A 13,744-nucleotide genomic window follows, 5' to 3' on the forward strand; every position below is an offset into this window, starting at 1 on the left:
GACTAATTTCTTTCTTATTCCATATGAATTTATTCAATTGACTTCCCACCATACCAGCTTTGGTGATTCTGTTGTCTATTTCTATATTTAATTTACCATCTTCAGTAAAAATCGTGCCTAAGTAGCTGAAATGTTTTACTTGTTCCACAAGTTCTCCATTCACAACACAGTTGACATTTTCAATGATTCTGCCTATTTTCATTGTCTTTGTCTTTTTATTGCTGACCTTCATACCATATCTATTACAACAGCTATTCAATTTAGTCAGAGAATCTTGCAGACTTGTAGCGGATTTATTTAGAAGTATAACATCATCCGCATAAAGCAAAGAGCTGACATTAACATCTCCAATTTTGATATCAGGTTTAATACCACATTCCTTCATAATGTGATCCATATAGATAATGAATAACAGAGGGGATAATGTACATCCTTGTCTCACACCAGATTTAACATTAAACCATCTTCCTGTACTTCCTTCAATTCTAACTGCTGACTTACAACTCAAATAAAGACTAAGTATTGCTTGATATAATGCCCCATTGACACCATATAACTGTAGCATATTGAATAGCTTCTCTCTTGGCACCTTGTCATATGCCTTTTCCAAATCGACAAAACTTAAATACAGATCTTTGATATATTCCCATGCTTTCTCGACTATTTGTCGTAAAGTGAAGATCTGATCCTGACAGCCTCTATTTGGCATGAATCCAGCTTGTTCTTCACCAAGCTTTTCTTCCACAATTCTTCTCAACCGTTTCTCAAGTATACTTGCATAGATCTTGCCAGGAACACTCAGTAGGGAAATACTTCTGTAATTCTCACATTCAGTTTTATTTCCCTTTTTATATATGGGTACTATTAGAGCTCTACTCCAATCATCGGGAATTCGTCCCTCTGTCCAGGCTTTCTGAACTATGCAGTGCAGCCACTGTAAGACTTTTATACCACCATACTTCAGCATTTCTGGTCGAATATCACCTACTCCTGCTGCCTTTCCACATTTCAAGCCTCTGATGGCTTTTTCTACTTCAAGTATGGATATGTATTCCTGACTGCATGCCTGGTCAGTGTTTTTTATCACTGTGCTGTCATCACTGCTTGTTTCATTTAGCAGTTTTTCAAAGTAATTACTCCATACTTCAAGGATATCTTTTTCTCCCGTTTTCATGTCACCTTTATCATCTCTAACTCCTTTTACAGCACTCTTTCCTCCATTCCTAAGCTTCTTCAACAACCTCCAGAATATTTTGCCACCTTCTTGATATTTATTTTCTATATTCTTGCCAAAGTCCTCCCATGACTTTTGTTTAGCTAGTTTTACACACTGTTTAGCTTTCTTACATTTGTCTCTGTATTCTGTAAGAGTAAAAGCTGACTTATTTGCCAGGAACTTTTGATATGCTTTCTTCTTTTCCTTCACTGCCTCTTTAACTTCCTGTGTCCACCAGGGAGTTCTGATTTTTTTATCCTTGCACACAACCTCACCACATGCCTCTCTGGCAGAATCAATCAATATTTTCTTCAGAGTTTGCCACTGAATCTCCAAGATTTGATTCCTGTTCTCAAACTCTTTCATTTTCTTTTCAATAATCTTTCTGTATTTTAGTCTACAGTTCACATCTGAGAGCTTTCATATCAGAGTTCACATGAGATGAGAGTTCACATCACTATCAACAGTAACTTAGTCAATGAGACTTTTCTTATTCCTAGCCTCTTCTCTCCATGTGAATTTGTGCACATTTTTATGTTGGAACATGGTGTTAGTAATAACCAGTCCATGTCCTGAGCAGAAATCCAACAGATATTTGCCATTATTATTAGCTTTGCTCTTTTCTCCAAATTTTCCCAAAATATTTTTGTATGTCTCACAATCATTTCCTACTCTGCTATTTAGATCCCCAACAAGGACCAACTTTTCCTTTTTCATTGTGTCAGTTGCTTTTTCTAAAGCTTCAAAAAATTCCTCCACTTCTACCTTAGTAGAACCTTGTGTGGGACCATAGGCACAAATAAGTCTCATTGTCCAGTTCCCCATTCTCATATTTGCCCACATTACTCTACTTGAGACTGACTGCCATTCAAGAAGATTAGCCTCGTATTTTGGGTTGAATACTATGGCTACTCCTTCTTTTCCTTGATTGTCATTGCCTGAATATAACATTTTGTATTTATTGCTCAGAAACATCTCGCCAGTTTTGGTCTTTTTTGTTTCAGTCACCCCTATTATGTCGATCTGGTACTTATCTAATTCCTCAGCTAGCTCCATTTCTTTGCTATTCAGGCTTCTTATGTTGATAGTACCGATCTTTAACTCTGGTGATGTTGAGTTGGGGTTTGTTTTCATATTTGTTCCAGTAGCTGACTTTTCGCTGTTCGCCCTGGTTCCCTGGTGAAAACAACGGGGGCCTTGTTTAACCGGGCGACGCCCCAGCCGGCATGAAATTTTGTCATGTTGTACCATCATTTTTTATTTTGGTTTAACCAATAAGAATACAATTTGGTCGGCTGAATCCCAAATTGCCAGCCCATCCTCGTTCGTTCAGTATCAAAGTAGACACCCAACAGGGTGCACCACGAGAAGGTGAGGATTGGACATTAGGTCAGAAGCCCTGGTCGGTTCTTCGCATTCCTTTAAAGGCTATGTGGAGGTCTCCTCTCAGTTATACAGCTTTGACCCTTAAGCACCCTGGCGTTAATCATTATATAGTATATATTTTATATATAATATGTATTATATATATTTTGGAGAGATAAGAATAAACTAAATACCTTCCTTATCTCTCCAAAAAACAAATATCCTTCTCTTTCTTATCCTGGAGTTTACAGAATTCCCTGTTCTTTGTGACTTGTGTAATTATGGACAGATTGGTCATTCTGCACAAATTCATCTTGAAGAACATCAAGAATGTCTTGCACTTAAAGTGCCCAACAAATTTGGTTTACCATCCACGTCTGATCTACAGAAGAAAATAGCTTTTGTGTTGAACTTTGGTATTATTCCACTGAATTCTGTTTTGTAGATCAGATGTGGATCGTGCTTCACAGCTCTTATCACATGTTTCATAAGTTATAATTAATTATTTAAATTTAAAATGACTTATTTTATTTATAATTTATTTCTCAAGTATCTGTTAATGCATATGGAGTTATTCCCCTGCAGTTGATAATGTGTATAATATTATGCTTTCAGTTTAATTGTTCTCTCTTTTTATGGTTTTCCTGTAGTGTGTTGAAAATGGCTATGAAACATAGCTGAAAATTCTACAAATAAACTATTTTTAAGTAATAAACTAAGACTTCCATAATTATTTAGTATTATATACAAAGCAGATATTAGATCTTGGAAGTTTATTTTTCACTTGGTTAGACTATAATAAATTTAGTTTAATCCTTTATCCAAGTGTAAGCAACAAAGTTTGTGCCTGAAAATATCTTCAGGACTGGGGTAAGGTTGTGCAACTCCGAGCAAAGGTGGACAAGTTCTAATCACTCCTTGTCTCAGGATCTCCCATAATGCAAAGCACATCTCCTTGCGGACATGTATATTGCTATGCATTAAGGGAAGGGCCACTACCCAGACCGGTTTCAACCTTTATTGAGGTCTTGTCAGTGGGAGGCAGACCCAAAAGTGGAGATACTAAGGCAGAAGCAATAGGAGAGGTCATATTTACCTATAGGAGTTGCTAACAGGTGTACCACTTTATTATTGAATTACTCTGGATTTAGAGAAAGATGTTGGAAGTTTATTTTTCACTTGGTTAGATTATAATAAATTTAGTTTAATCCTTTATCCAAGTGTAAGCAACAAAGTTTGCTTAGTAAGGTAGTGCAACTCCGAGCAAAGGTGGACCAAGCTCTCATCACTCCCTGTCTCAGTATCTCCCATAATGCAAAGCACATCTCCTTGCAGACACGTATACTGCTATGCATTATAGACTTATAGTTTTGAGACCGGAGGATATGCCATCCATTGTTATAATCTGCTTACAGGCAATTTTTATGACCCGTCATAAACAGCAGTATTCCCTTTCCCAAATGTTGAAAGGTTTCGATGTGTGAAAATTAACGATGCACAGATGTTATTAGGCGTTCTGGGTCTGAGCTTTTCGACATATTCACGAATATTATTCTCCTCAGAATATTTCTACTATAAAATATTTATTCATGAAAAATACTTAGAAAACTAAAATGACAAATTCCAGAACTTCTCACGGAACACAGTTTGAGAAACCCTGGTCTATCATATCATCCCTTTTCCTGCTCTCCACCAAACTCTGCAATCCCCCAACTCTACATAACCAACACTCTAGAATCCCGATATCACTTTAGTCATCTCTGGTTCCTTTTTTAGAGTTTCTACATCACAATGAAAACCTGGGTGACCAAATTTATGCACAGTAATCTATGTATAGATCTAACCACTGCCTTATACAGAGTCACCACCACTACTTGTTTATATCTGTGTGTGTGTATATTGTTTATTATATTATATTCATATCCTGTAGACTTGCACCAGTTGTTAATATTTACAACACTTGCTCTGTTGTTGATTAAGCCCTTTATTCTTTCCCTAATTTTATATATGCATGATTCACACACGAAAGGCCACATGACCTATGGTACATTAGTGCCATGTGTGGGCAAGAGGAATAGAAGAAAGGAGAAATCTGTTCACATTTTGCTTGAATAGCTGAGGGTTATAATCTTTGGGGAAGGCACAGTGGGGGAGACTGTTCCAAAGGACGGAATTAGATGGAATGAAAGAAGAGGTAGTGATGTTGGTTTGGTGAGCTTCAAGATGAACTGTAAAAGGGTGTTGGTTAGCAGCGACTCTTGTTTTAATGATTTTGGATAAGAGTGGGGGAATAATAATGACCAATTCAGCAGAGCACTGTCCATGAAAGTATCTGTAGAAGAGGCACAACGCAGAAATTAAACATCTGAGCGAGAGAGAGAATAAAGTGGGTATGTGAGAGAGGGATCATTAATTATCTGGATTGCCCTCTTCTGGACAGAATCAAACAATCTTAGAGTGGATTTTGGTGCCTCACCCCAAATATGGGAGCAATATTCCATTACTTGGGTAGATTTGGGCTTTGTATAGAGTTAGCAGGTGTGAAGTAGTGTCTTGGGAAAAAATGCACCATTTTTTTGGCAGCTGCAGAAGCTATAGTTGAAATGTACCAGGAATGATCTGAGGTGCAGGTCAGTCCAAGAAGAGAAATCTGATCTTGCTTGGAGATCTCAGTATTACTGAAGGTAAGGGAGAGGCATGCAAGCTCTTTCTTGCGAGAAATCAGACAGGACTGAGTTTTGGTTGCACTGAAGTTTAAAAGGTTGTCCATGCCCCACTGAGAAATAGCTAGAAAATCTGAGTTCAGGTCGCTGGTCATGGTAGATCTTGAGAATTCTAATACTTGAGCACAACAAGGTTAGTCGATTGAAAAGGAGAAATGGAGTGTACTGTCATCAGCAAAACTATGGATAGGATTGGAAGTCGGAGAGAGCAGGTCATTTATGCACAAGAGGAAGAGAGTGGGTGTAAGAACAAAACCCTAGGGGGTATTCCTGCACTGGTGGGGAAACCTGAGAGTAAACTGTTTACTCTCCTCAGGTATCAGTGAGAAAGTTGACAATCCAGTTGCAGAGTTGAGGAAGACCATAGGATGGTAGTTTGTTAAGTGGGCTCTGTGCTGGATTTGATTGAATGCTTTGAAATGTCAAGGCAACCATATGAGTTTCTCCGTGGCCTGAGTCCAGAGGTGAGTGGTGTAAGCAAGATAAGATCAGCTGTAGATCACGAGTAGTGGATTCCATACTGCTGGTCACTGATTAGTTGGTGTGACTCTAGGTGGTCCAAGAGTTGGTTGTTGATGATCTTCCCCATTGCTTTAAAGAGAACAGACATGAGAGCAATTGGACGGTAGTTCGTTGGTCGACTTTTATCACCTTTCTTCGGGATGAGTTGGATGTGGACCTGTTTCCATGTTATTAGGTAAACGCCAGTTGAATAGGATAGACTGGATAGGTGTTAGTTGGACACAATTTTTTTTAACACAATAGGTTGAATACCATCAGGTCTAGATACTTTGTGTCCAGGTTATTTAGGATTCTTCAGATTTCTTTCTTTCTTTCTTTTTTTTTTTTTTTTTTTTTGTTGGAAAATTATGGGCAGAGTTTTAAAGGGAGCCATTCTTGGGTAGAGTGGAGGGAACTTGCCCTGGTCTTCAATGCAGGAATTGGAAGAGAAAAGTGATGGCAGTAAGTTGGTCTTGTCTTTAGGTGAGATGACTACAGTACCATCAGAATGTGAGAGTGGTGAAACCTGAGTGGGCAGAAGGTGCATCCAGTGGCTTTGGCAAAGGACCAGAAAGGGCGACTGCTATTTGGGCAGGAGGTGAGATTGTGGCATTTGACACTTTCAAAGCCTGACTTGAACTTGTTGGTGATGATTCCTTTACAGCTGTTGCGAGCTGCAGAGTGGATACCTGGAGTTTTGATCTTGAGCCATTTGTGGTAAGCAGAGGTATTTTCTTTTACAGCATTGGCACACTTTTTTGAGAACCAAGGCTTGGATGGTGGCTGAGAATTTGGAGTGGAATGAGGGATGGAAGCCTTCATTACTGTGAGGATGATTTCTGTTATTCAGTCTGAGCAGTGTTTGGATCAGAAGAGCTGAAGCAAGTCTGACCATGGGAGGAGGAATAGAAGTCACAGAGGTCCTTCCAGTTAGCACCCTCATAGTGCCAAAGGACATGACACTGTGAACTGGTGGATGAAGGTAGTCTGTTGCAAAAGAGGCTTGTATGAGGTTATGGTCCAAGTTACCAGGTCAAGTGTGTTGGCAATTTGAAGAAGGTTGTCAGATATTCTGGTGGCTGCAAGATTGATGATCTGAGTAGGTCATTGCTGATGGCAAATGCTTCAGCATCCCTTCCTGCCTGATTGGTGAAACTGGTGAACGGAAGCCAATGCAAGTTGTGGACATTGAAGTCCCCAAGACTGATGATCTCACTATTTGAAGAGATCAGGGTGGTTGATGGAGTTTGGAGAGAAACTCCATCAACCACTGTCTCCTATCCATATGAAAAGGGGAGGTTGGTTTGGTAGAGAAATTTTGAGCCAAAGTAGAGCAAACAGTGGGGATTCAAGGGTTTGCAGTCTCTGGCATGGTATGTCATTCTGATGAATGCATAAGTGCTGCCCTTGTGGCAGAAAGAGTTTGGGCAGTTGAGGTGGATGGGTTGTTTAATTGGATTTCTGTTGTTTTATGATTCTTTTGGTTGGATTTTTGATGTTTTTTATGGTTGGATTTAAGTTTTCTTTCTAATTATATTTTTGGAGAGAATTTATGTGATTCGCAGTTAAACTGCATTTCTTTTGGTTGTGGTACATTATATTTAATTTGGAAGAGATAAAGAGAAAGTAGGGTATGCAGTGAGAGGTGACAGATTTGCAAGAGGGAACTCAAGTCTCCTGTCCATACACGGCCTCAACAGTTCCCCCTGCAGTCACAGTATCTGGTCTCCCTCCATTCACATGGAGAGAAAATACATGGATGCAGGATTTGGTGCTGGTTGATCGAGAAGCCTCCAGATTCCTTACTAACTGCTTTGGGCCCATGTACTATCCAGCAGCTGGCCTGTGGAACTGCTTTACTGCTGTACCCTTGAATAGGGGAGGTCCAAGCCCCTTTAGAGTGAGATTGGTATGTCATTGAGGGTATCACTCTCACTGCATGTGGGAGGAGTGGAGAGACAGAAACCAGAACCCTTGCTTGCTTGTTCTAGTGACTATATTTGATCGCTAGAACAAGACCACTTTAGGTCTCTAATAAGCAAGGTGGTGATATTTCACTGGGCAGTGAAAGACATCTACCATCTAGAGGTCTAGTTTGCATTTCCTCCAACTAGGGAAGGTATACTTTTTCAGCAGCAATACTCAACAGGTTCATCAGAGACTATACTGCTGAATGGTGGTGATGACTTGACTGCAAGAGGCTATATGTTGTGCATTGACAGCCCTTTAGTAGGCCAATGTGTGTGTGTGTGTAAACACAACATATAAAATAAAACTGTATTAAAACTATAATCCTTTTACTCTTTTAGATCCTTTTACTCTCTCTCACATACTTTCATAACCTTAAAACATTGGGTCTTCTGGCATTATATACAAAATATCTGCAGAGACTCAAACAGACATAATAGAGAACTTGGAAAATCTCCTTCTGGAAAGTCAAGACACAAGAAAAATGATATCTTTCATAAACAAAAATTAAGTAAAGATTTTTAAATACCTTTACAATATACGTATGTGTGTATATTATTATTATTACAATATACCTCCAGGGAGTTTTACTCAATGAGGAAGACCGCACATCACTTGCACCACGTCACAACTTCTCTTCAATTCATTCATGCTATCTGTACTCATAACCGCTAAAGGCAAGCCATTCCAGTCACACACTCACACTTTTCTATGAGAAAAGAATCTAGCTCTCACTACTTTCTTCACTGCATTTATTCTCAGCTTCCATGGATGCCCTCTCATCCTCTCCCCACCCTCCATAAAAGAAAAAATTCCATCTACTGGTATCCTGCATGCCCTTTCAAAAGTTTGTGGGTCTCTATCACATCATCCTCTTTCTTCTGTCTGCAGTTCACAAATTCTCAATCTCTCCTCATTATCTATGTTCCACCATTCCAATATCTGTAACACTGCTTTGCACCCTCTCCACTGTATCTAAATCACCTTGAAAACCATGAGATCAAGTCTGCACACAATAATCCAGATGTGTATCAAAGCCTTGAAAAGGCAAAATGACTTCCTTATTCTTACATATCAGTGCTCATGTCTACATTGTAATTATCCTGTGAGTTGTATTCTCAATTTTTACTATATGACCTTCAACTTCCTGTCTACTAAAACTCCAATATCCTTAACCTGATGTGGTCAGTTTCTTCTAGCATAATCCCACAGAGCATATAATATGCCATTGGATATCTTATTAGACCAAAGTGCAGAAATTTGCATTTACTAAACAAAATAGCCATTTTCACATGTCCCAGTTCCAGCTTATTCGTATCATTCTACAAATTTTTCATGTCAGTTGTATTCCCGATTATCCTGCCTATCTTTGCTTCATTTACAAATGTGTATGTGTGTGTGTGTGTACACACTATATATATATGTTACGGTTAAAGTAATAAATCCAGTTATTATTAATAATTACCGGTTAAAGTGAATAATTTACGAGAATTAATCACTTTAACCGGTTAAAGTAAATAATTCCTAGAGGAGTCTGGTAAATGTAATAAAAACATGTTCATAGGTTTTTATATATAGGTTTTCATTCTCAATAGAAATTATAACAGCTTAGGTTAGGTTATAATGAAAAAAGTAAGGAAAGTACTTCTTTTGCACTCGATGAAATCATAAACTAACCTAACCAATAAAGGTTAGGTTAGTTTATGATTTCGGATTTCATTGAGTGCAAAAGACTTTTTTTCATTATAAACTAACCTAACCAATAAAGGTTAGGTTAGTTCATAATGATTTCTGATTTCATTGAGTGCTAAAGAAGTACTTTCCTTACTTTTTTCATTATAAACTAACCTAACCTAATCTAAGCTGTTGTAATTTCTATTGAGAATGAAAACCTATATATAAAACCTATAAACATGTTTTTATTACATTTACCAGACTCCTCTAGGAATTATTTACTTTAACCGGTAATTATTAATAATGACCAGATTTATTACTTTAATCGTAACATATACATATGAGGTGGTATCAGAAAGTTTCAAGACTAGGTTTGTGACACGCCAACAGGCTGTACAAGGCTGCACGCACAGTCACAGGGAGCACCTACCCTCATAAGTCAGTGTGCCAAAAGACATCGTCCTGTGTACATCAGGAGCTGTGCAACTGATGCTATTCTGACCATCTGCGTTACCACATCTGCGATTTCATCATGGACAGCAAGTTAGAACAAAGAGCAAACATGAAATTCACGTTAGAATAAACATGAAATTCGAGGATCATTACCGGTGACGAAACTTGGGTGCGACCCTGAGACGGAGCAATAGTCTTCACAGTGGAAGAGCCCATCATCTCCACGACCGAAAAAGGCGAAGCAGGTCAACAGCTCGATCAAGTGCATGCTCATCGTCTTTTTTGACATTCGCAGCATTGTGCATCGAGAATTCGTCCTCAGGGGCCAGACTGTCAATAGCGAGTTCTACTGCCAGGTTTTAAGGCATCTGAGGGAAGACATTCGGCAAAAGCGACCAGATCTGTGGCGCGCGAAAAACTGGATGCTCCACGACGGCAATGCACCCTGTCACCGAGCTCTCCTCACACATGAGTTTCTCGCCAGAAACAACATGATCTCACTTACGCAGCCACCCTACTCACCAGATTTGGCTCCTGCAGACTTCGTCCTCTTCCCGAAGATGAGGATCCAGCTCAAAGGTCACTGTTTTGACACCATTGCAAAGATCCAGCACGAATCGCAGAAGGTGCTTGACATGCTTCGAAAAGAAGACTTCCAGGACACATTCCAGAAGTGGCAAGAACGCTGGGAGCACTGTATTGCTATGCAAGGGGACTATTTTGAAGGTGATAGTGTGTAAATGTAGATAAATAAAGTAATTTCTCGTAAACAGAGCTAGTCTCACCCCGTTTGGTGACCAGGGTTAAAGAATAGTCCCAATGTAGCCCATGCATGTCGTAAAAGGCGACTAAAATGGGTACCCAGTACACGGGGGTATAGCCGGGTTCCTTTTTGCAAGGTTGGGCGCAGGGCTAACAACCAACCCTGTCTTGTAAAAACTCATTTGTTAAGAAAGTTAAAAGGAAAATTAGCCAGACGGACTTTGCGGGACAACAGAAAAAGGATTATGAATATTGGTTTGGAAGCTGGAATGTCTTGAGCCTGAACAGACCAGGAACATTGAAAAGAGTGTGTGGGGAAACTACAGAGATATAGAGTGCAGATAACAGCATTGCAGGAGGTGAGATGGAAATGAAGTGGCATATTTGATACCAGAACACATACTATTTTTTACAGTGGAGGAGATCAAAAAGCCTTTGGCACCGCATTTTTGGTTAATAAAAAATGGAAACACTTGGTTCTTGATTTTAGACCAGTAAATGAACGACTTTGTACTGAGAATATAAAGTTTAAGATATTCAATATTTCACTTATATGTGCATACGCACCAACTGAGGACTCTTGTGAAGAAGACATGATAAATTTCTATGAATTATTGGAGATGATACATGATCAGGTACCAAAACATGATGTAAAACATGATGTAGGAGACATGAATGCCAAAATAGGAAAGGAAGAGACCTTCCGACCAACAATTGGAAGAGATAGTGCACATGAAGAAAATAATGAAAATGGCACAAGACTAATTGATGTTGCAAGTAGCAAAAACATGATCATATGTACAACCTGTTTTCCACATAAAAAAGTACATAAAGTTACCTGGAGATCGGCAGATGGAATAACGGAAAATCAGATCTATCATGTGCTGATCGACAGATATCATTGATGTAAGAAGTTTTAGAGGAGCGGATTGTGATACGGATCATTACTTGTTAAGAATTAAATATAAACAAAGAATAAAAATTAATAAAGTAGGTAGAGGAAAGAGAACACCAAGATATGATGTGCAAAAATTAAAAGATGGAAAAATCAGACAAAAATATATTGAAAGATTGAGAGAAGAAATAAATGAAGAAAATGAGGATGAACATATAAATAATATGACAATAGATAAAAAATGGGAAGGGATCAAGAATAAAATTACTAAAGTGGCTGAAGAAGTCCTGGGATTCAGAAAAAATATGATAAAAGAAATGAATGGTATGATTCAGAATGTAGAAAATGTGTTGAAGACAGAAATACAGCTCGTCTAAAGATGCTTGGACAAAAAACTTGAACAAATGAGAATGAATATAGAGAAAAACGAAAACAAGCCAAAAAGATGTGTAGAAGAAAGAAACGTGAATGGGAAAAGGCAAGGCCAAATGAAATTGAGATTTTGAAGAATACAGGACAAATTAAGAAAATGTATAATAAGATAAAGGAAATTAAAGGCTGATTTCAACCCTGAACAACTTTCTGCAGAGACCATGAGCGAAACTTGCTCAGTGGAAAGGAGGACATTTTGAAAAGGTGGGCAGAATATTTTGAAGATCTCCTTCAGGACAAAACAAGCTTGGAAAATAAAGTTCCAGAAGAAGACGAGTTTAATGAACCCCTGGCAAGTATAGGAAAAGCTGAGACAGAGGAAGCACCAGAATTAAACGAGGTGGAATTAGCCCTAAAGAGAATGGAAAATAATAAAGCACCCGGTAAAGATGGAATACCACTCGAGCTATTAAAATACGGTGGGCAATCACTATTAATCAAAATACATAAGTGTTTGTCAGAGGTATGGGAAACTGAATCTATGCCTACTGAATGGGACACTGCTATTATCGTTCCTATACATAAGAAAAATGACAAGTCTCTGTGCCAAAATTATAGAGGAATATCACTGTTAGCAGTAATTTACAAAATATTTGCAAGTACTGGCAACTAGATTGGAACCCTTTATAGAAAAAACACTGGGTGACTACCAATGTGGCTTTAGGTATGATAGATCAACAATAGACCAGATCTTTACAGTACGAACAATAATGGAGAAATGCTATGAGTTCAATATCAATCTGCACCATTTGTTTGTGAACTTTAAACAAGCTTATGATAACATCAATAGAGATAAGCTATTTAAAGTAATGAAGGAATTCCAAATTCCACCTAAACTGATAAGATTAGTTAAAATGACACTCAGAAATACCATGGGTAGAGTGCAAATACGGGACGAACTCACACCTGAGTTCAGGATTACCAAAGGATTACGACAAGGAGATCAACTATCGACAATGCTTTTCAACCTATGCCTTGAAAGGGTAATACGAAATGTAATTATAAACAGAGGTGGAACTATTATGAATAGAAGTCTACAGCTTTTGGCTTTTGCGGATGATGTGGACTGCATTGCAAGGACTGAGAGAAGCCTTAGAGAAGGTTATAGACAAATGAGAGAGGAGGTAAGGAAAATGGGACTACAAACAAACAAAACTAAAACAAAATACTTAATTGTTGCCAGGGATAAACAAAAATTGGGAAACAGCCAAAGTTTCACAGTAGATGAAGAAATCTTTGAACGAGTCCAGCAGTTCAAATATTTCGGTTCAGTAATAATAGAAAGTAATGATATGTCAGATGAAATTACCTATAGAATAGCTGCTGCAAATAGAACTTATTATAGTATTCAGCCATTATTAAAATCTAATTTGATTTCGATAAAAAGTAAAATCCAGCTATATAAACTAATCCTCAAACCTGTGCTTTTGTACGGCTGCGAAACATGGACAATGATTCAGAGAGATCAAAACCGATTACAAATTTGGGAACGAAGGGTATTAAGAAAGATCTTTGGCCCAATAAATGAGAATGGACTTTGGAGAGTGTGGAATAACAAAGAAATAATGGAGAAATTCAACGAAGTGGATGTTACTGAAATAAAGGTGAGAAGACTGAGATGGCTAGGACATGTTCAGCGAATGGGGGATGATAGAGCCATAAAAAAGGTCTTCATGTCTGGACCAGGTGGATCTAGGCCCAGAGGACGACCAAAAAGGAGATGGCTTGATGATGTGGAGGATGATTTAAAGAAAA

General features: G+C 38.4%; 1 protein-coding gene across 4 annotated transcripts in view; it reads left to right on the plus strand.

Annotated features, from left to right (window-relative positions):
* The window catches only part of LOC150092439 (phosphatidylinositol 4-kinase type 2-beta-like), a 162,346-nt gene that overhangs the window by 86,976 nt on the left and 61,626 nt on the right, over positions 1-13,744 (plus strand). The window lies entirely within an intron of this gene.

This window comes from Typopeltis vanoorti, chromosome 26, assembly GCF_054136105.1.
Source record: "Typopeltis vanoorti isolate ZY-2024b chromosome 26, IOZ_Tvanoo_1.0, whole genome shotgun sequence".
In the NCBI taxonomy this organism is placed as follows: domain Eukaryota; kingdom Metazoa; phylum Arthropoda; class Arachnida; order Uropygi; family Thelyphonidae; genus Typopeltis; species Typopeltis vanoorti.